Source organism: Sapajus apella, unplaced genomic scaffold, assembly GCF_009761245.1.
Source record: "Sapajus apella isolate SASKATOON/1434 unplaced genomic scaffold, GSC_monkey_1.0 scaffold9, whole genome shotgun sequence".
In the NCBI taxonomy this organism is placed as follows: domain Eukaryota; kingdom Metazoa; phylum Chordata; class Mammalia; order Primates; family Cebidae; genus Sapajus; species Sapajus apella.
In genome coordinates, this window is record NW_022436949.1 from 20,905,802 (window position 1) to 20,911,807 (window position 6,006).

At 40.6% G+C, this 6,006-nt stretch overlaps 1 protein-coding gene and 1 long non-coding RNA gene across 3 annotated transcripts in view; one reads left to right on the forward strand and one right to left on the reverse strand.

The window, feature by feature from the left end:
* The window catches only part of KLF12 (Kruppel like factor 12), a 636,627-nt gene that overhangs the window by 518,821 nt on the left and 111,800 nt on the right, over nucleotides 1-6,006 (reverse strand). The window lies entirely within an intron of this gene.
* LOC116551164 overlaps nucleotides 1-6,006 on the forward strand; it is a 224,267-nt gene that overhangs the window by 23,960 nt on the left and 194,301 nt on the right. Inside the window, exon 1 of one of the 2 annotated variants that reach the window (XR_004268742.1) lies at nucleotides 4,281-4,722. The exons of the other annotated variant lie outside the window; for it this stretch is intronic. This is a non-coding gene — a long non-coding RNA (uncharacterized LOC116551164). Of the gene's footprint in view, nucleotides 1-4,280; nucleotides 4,723-6,006 lie in introns of those variants that run through there. 2 annotated transcript variants of the gene reach the window in all.

A 6,006-nucleotide genomic window follows, 5' to 3' on the forward strand; every position in this document is an offset into this window, starting at 1 on the left:
TTGGTGTATAGGAATGCTTGTGATTTCTGCACATTGATTTTTGTCTCCTGAGACTTTGCTGAAGTTGCTTATCAGTTTCAGGAGGTTTTGGGCTGAGACGATGGGGTCTTCTAAATACACAATCATATCGTCTGCAAATAGAGACAATTTGACTTCCTCCTTTTCTAATTCAATACCCTTTATTTCTTTTTCCTGCCTGATTAGTCTGGCTAGAACTTCCAATACTGTATTGAATAGGAGTGGTGAGCGAGGGCATCCTTGTCTAGTGCCAGATTTCAATTTTAAAGGGAATGCTTCCAGGTTTTGCCCATTCAGTATGATATTGGCTGTGGGTTTGTCATAAATAGCTTCTAATATTTTGAGATACGTTCCGTCAATACTTGGTTTTTATTGAGAGTTTTTAGCATAAAGGGCTGTTGAATTTTGTCGAAGGACTTCCCTGCATCTATTGAGATAACCATGTGGTTTTTGTCTTTGGTTCTGTTTATGTGGTGGATTACGTTTATGGACTTAGGTATGTTGAACTAGCATTGCATCCCCGGGATGAAGCCTACTTGATTGTGATGGATAAGCTTTTTGATGTGCTGTTGCAATTGGTTTGTCAGTATTTTATTGAAGATTTTTGCATCTATGTTCATCATGGATATTGGCCTGAAGCTTTCTTTTCTTGTTGTGTCTCTGCTGAGTTTTGGTATCAGGATGATGTTGGTCTCATAAAGTGATTTGGGAAGGATTCCCTCTTTTTTTATTGTTTGGAATAGTTTCAGAAGGAGTGGTACCAGCTCCTCTTTGTATGTCTGGTAGAATTCGGCTGTGAACCCATCTGGACCTGGGCTTTTTTTGGGTTGTAGGCTATTAATTTCTGCCTCAACTTCAGCCTTTGTTATTTGCCTATTCAAGGCTTCAACTTCTTCCTGATTTAGGCTTGGAAGGGTGGAAGTGTCCAGGAATTTATCCATATCTTCCAGGTTTACTGTTTTATGTGCGTAGAGTTGTTTGTAGTGATTGCTGATGGTAGTTTGTATTTCTGTGGAATCAGTGGTGATATCCCCTTTATCATTTTTTTTATTGTGTCTATTGGATTCTTTTCTCTTTTCTTTTTTATTAATCTGGGCAGTGGTCTATTTCGTTGATCTTTTCAAAAAAACCAGCTCCTGAATTTATTGATTTTTTGAAGGTTTTTTTCGTGTCTTTATCTCCTTTAGTTCTGCTCTGATCTTAGTTAATTCTTGTCTTCTGCCAGCTTTTGAGTTTTTTTGATCTTGCTCCTTTAGCTCTTTGAGTTTTGATGATAGGGTGTCAACTTTAGATCTTTCCTTCCTTCTCATGTGGGCATTTATTGCTATAAATTTTCCTCTAGACACTGCTTTAAATGTGTCCCAGAGGTTCTGATATGTTGTATCTTTGTTCTCATTGGTTTTGATGAATATCTTTATTTCTGCCTTCATTTCATTGTTTACCCAGTCAACATTCAAGAGCCAGTTGTTCAGTTTCCATGAAGTTGTGTGGTTCTGAGTTAGTTTCATAATCCTGAGTTCGAATTTGATGGCACTGTGGTCTGAGAGACTGTTATGATTTCCATTCTTTTGCTTTTGCTGAGGAGTTATTTACTTCCAATTATCTGGTCAACTTTAGGGTAGGTGTGATGTGGTACAGAGAATAATGTATTATCTGTGAATTTAGGGTGTAGAGTTCTGTAAATGTCTATTAGGTTTGTTTGGTCCAGATCTGAGTTCAAGTCCTGGATATCCTTGTTAATTTTCTGTGTTGTTGATCTGTCTAATATGGACAGCAGAGTGTTAAAGCCTCCCATTATTATTGTGTGGGAGTCTAAGTCTCTTTGTAGGTCATTAAGAACTTCCTTTATGTATCTGAGTGCTCCTGTAATGGGTGGGTTTACATTTAGGATCATTAGCTCTTCTTGTTGCATTGATCCTTTTACCATTATGTAATGCCCTTCTTTGTCTCTTTTAATCTTTGTTGGGTTAAAGTCTATTTTATCAGAGACCAGGACTGCAACACCTGCTTTTTTTTTTTTTTTTTTTTCTTTTTTTGCTCTCCACTTGCTTGGTAAAGCTTCCTCCAAACTTTTATTTTGAGCCTATGTATATCCTTGCAGGTCAGATGGGTTTCCTGGATACAACACACTGATGGGTTTTGACTTTTTATCCAGTTAGCCAGACCGTGTCTTTTGCTTAGAGCATTTAGCCCATTTACATTTAAGGTTAATATTGTTATGTGTGAATTTGATCCTGCCATTTTGATGCTAGCTGGTTGTTTTGCCTGTTAGTTGATGCAGTTTCTTCTTTGTGTCGATGGTCTTTACCATTTGGTACATTTTTGGAGTGGCTGGTACTGGTTGTTCCTTTCTATGTTTAGTGCTTCTTTCAGGAGCTGTTGTAAGGCAGGCCTGATAATGATGAAATTGCTGAGCAATTGCATGCTCGTAAAGGATTTTCTTTTGCCTTTGCTTATTTAGCTTAGTTTGGCTGGATATGAAATTCTAGGTTGAAAGTTCTTTTCTTGAAGGATGCTGAATATTGGCCCCCACTCTCTTCTGGCTTGTATGGTTTCTGCCTAGAGATCTGCCATGAGTCTGATGGCCTTTCCTTTGTGGGTAACCTGACCTTTCTCTCTGGCTGCCCTTATCATTTTTTCCTTCATTTCAACCCTGCTGAATCTGATGATTATGTGCCTTGGGGTTGCTCTTCTTGAGGAATATCTGTGTGGTGTTCTCTGTATTTCCTGGACTTGAATATTGGCCTGCCTTGCTAGGTTGGGGAAGTTTTCCTGGATAATATCCTCAAGAGTGTTTTCCAGCTTGGCTTCATTCAGCTACACCTATTAAATGTAAATTAGGTCTTTTTATATAATCCCATATTTCTTGGAGGCTTTGTTCATTTCTTGTTACCCTTTTTTCTCTAATCTTGCCTTCTCATTTTATTTCACTGAGTTGGTCTTCAATCTCTGATATCCTTTCTTCTACTTGGTTCATTCGGCTATTGAAAATTGTGTATTCTTTGCAAAGTCCTTGTGTTGTGTTTTTCAGCTCCATCAATTCATTTATATTCTTCTCTAAGCTGTCTATTCTCGTTAGCATTTCATGAAACCTTTTTTCAAGGTTCTTAGTTTCTTTACTTTGGGTTAGCACATGTTCTTTTAGCTCAGAGAAATTTATTATTTCCCACTTTCTGAAGCCTGAAAGTGTCAATTCATCAGACTCATTCTGTCAATTCATCAGACAATTTCTGTCAATTCATCAGACTCATTCTCCATCCAGCCTTGTTCCCTTGCTGATGAGGAGTTGTGATCCCTTGGAGGAGGAGAGGCATTCTGGTTTTGGGTGTTTTCATCCGTTTTGTGCTGGTTTCTTCCCATCTTTGTGGATTTATCTACCTGTGGTCTTTGCAGTTGGTCACTTTCAGATGGGGTCTCTGAGTGCACGTCCTTTTTGTTGATGATGCAGTTATTTCTTTCTGTTTTTTATTTTTCCTTCTAACAGTCAGGTCCCCTTGCTGTAGGACTGCTGGAGGTCCACTCCAGACCCTGCTTGCATGGGGTTCACCTGTGGTGGCTGCAGAACAGTAAGGTTTGCTGCCAGTTTCTTCTTCTGTTATCTTTGTCCCAGAAGGATACCCACTAGATGTCAGCCTAAGCTCTCCTTTATGAAATGTCTCTTTGGATATACGGGGGTCGAAGGAGTTGCTTGAGAAGACAGTCTGTCCCTTATAGGAGCTCAAGTGCTGAGCTGTGAGCTCTGTTGTGCCATTCAGAGCTGCTGGGCAGGTATGTTTAAGTCTGCTGCAGCAGAACTCATTGCCGCCTTTTTTTCCCAGGTGCTCTGGCCTGGGAAGGTCAGAGGCTTTATTTATAAGTTCCTGATATGCTGCTGCCTTTTTTTCAGAGATGCCCCGCCCAGCAAGGAGGTAGCCTAGTCACAGTCTGACAGCAGAGGGGTTGCTGAGCTGCCATGGGCTCTGCCCAGCTGCTTTGTGAACCACATTGCGGTTTTGTTTATAGGGGTATAGTTATAACTGGCTCGGTGATGGCAGTCTGCCTCAGGAATGGCAGACTGCCTCGGTAGTGGTAGACTGCCTTGGTAATGGCAGACGCCCTTCCCCCCACAGAGCTGGACCATCCTGGGTCCAGCTGTGCTTGCTGTGAAGCTCTCAATCCAGAGCGTTTCAGATTGCTGGTCTTTGTTGGGGTGGGACCTGCCAAGGCAGATCACCTGGCTCCCCGTTTCCACCCTCTTTTTTTCAGTTGAATGGGCAACTCTGTTTCCCAGGCATTCCAGGTGCCTGTTGAAATGGTCACCCTGATTTGTGTGAGATTTTGTGTGGAGACCCGTTTTGCCAGCTGCAACGGCCATGCTGCAGACCCCTGGTGCTTTTCCGCCCTGAATCCCCTGGTCTTTGGGTAGTAAATACTTGTTTGAAAATGCGGTGATCACTCACCCTCTGTGTTCTCGCTGGGAACTGCACTCCAGAGCTTTTCCTTTTGGTCCACTTGGATCGTCTCTGAAGACAATGGTTTTCTAAGTGGATGGTGATCGTTTGTTTTGCTGAACATTTTGATGGATTTGGATATATATTTGTTGTAAGGGAAAGATTTCATTTCTTTTTTTCCTAAAGGGAACATAATTGGGAGAACTGCAGGCACCTTCAGAAGGAAGAATGAGAGAAGGGAGAACAAAGAATGAAAAGATGAGATGTGAGACAGGTGTGTGATATATTAACACCTCTTTGTGCCCACAGATCTCCAATAAAGTTGTTTTTTGGGGTGGTGGTGGTGAAAATGGGATAGTAGAGCATGCGCGAGTCCAGGAACCAGAATATAGCACATAGAGCAGAAATGTAATTAAAGAATTTTTGAATTGCCTGTCTAGGAATTAATAGAGAGTGTCTTAGTCCATTTGTGCTGCTATAACAAAATACCCAAGACTGGATAATTATAAAAAACAGATGTTTTATTTTCTCACAGTTATGAAGGCTTGGAAGTCCAAGATCAATGTGCCAGCAGGTTTGGTTATCTGGTAGGGGTTGTATCCATAGGAGAGGAGGAACACTGAGTCCTCACAGGGCAGAAGGAGGAAGGACAAGCTAGAAGAACTCCCTTCATGAAACCCTTTCATAAAGACACCTAATCCCATTCACAAGAGAAAGAGATCTCATAACCTAATCACTTCTTAAAGGCCCCATTTCCTAATACTGTCACTTTGGCAAATACCTAAAGCACTGAAGAAACCAAATATGTGTTGTGTTTCAAGGGCCAGTAGGGAGGCTAGATAACATCTGAATTTCACATTTAGAGGTGCTTACTGATAGGAATAACAAAAGAAATACACTCAAATGTGTTTGGCTTGAGATAGATGTCACTCCCATACTTCATATATTGAATCATAGCACTTTTCTACTTATCGTGAAAACCAACCAGTTGTTAAAAATTCCTTTTATGTAGATGCAGTTGTATCTATAAAGCCGTTGAACTCATAATTATCTTTTTTTGCCTCAACTTTCTCTAGAGCAATTCTTTCAGGACTAACTTCTTTTGAAGAGTTTGTTTTGACTTAGGTGAATTAGCTAGCAGATGGGGTGAAAAGGCATTGCGGAAAGCAGAGGGAACATAAGCTTTGGCACCACAAAGCTCTCTGCAGTTGGCCCTTTGGCCAGCTACAAGGTGTGTGATCTTCACTTTTCCAAGCTCCAGTTTTTTTATTACCAGGAATATCTCATAAGATTAAATTAAAATGTCATTTAAAATGTGTATCACCACTCACTAAAAGAAATTTACAAACAGCAGAACTTAAATTTAACTAGTTTTAGTGGAAAAGAAAGTTATTAAAGATGGTTTTTACAACCTTTGAGAGGGCCAAAAAAATCAGACACAGTGGCCTCACAGCTAGGAAAACATTTCACGTTCTTGCTAGGTGTGTAAACTGCAGTACACACTGAAAGGCTGAGCAGGGGACACCTACTGCTATGAATCCTAGAATGGCAGGGTCCT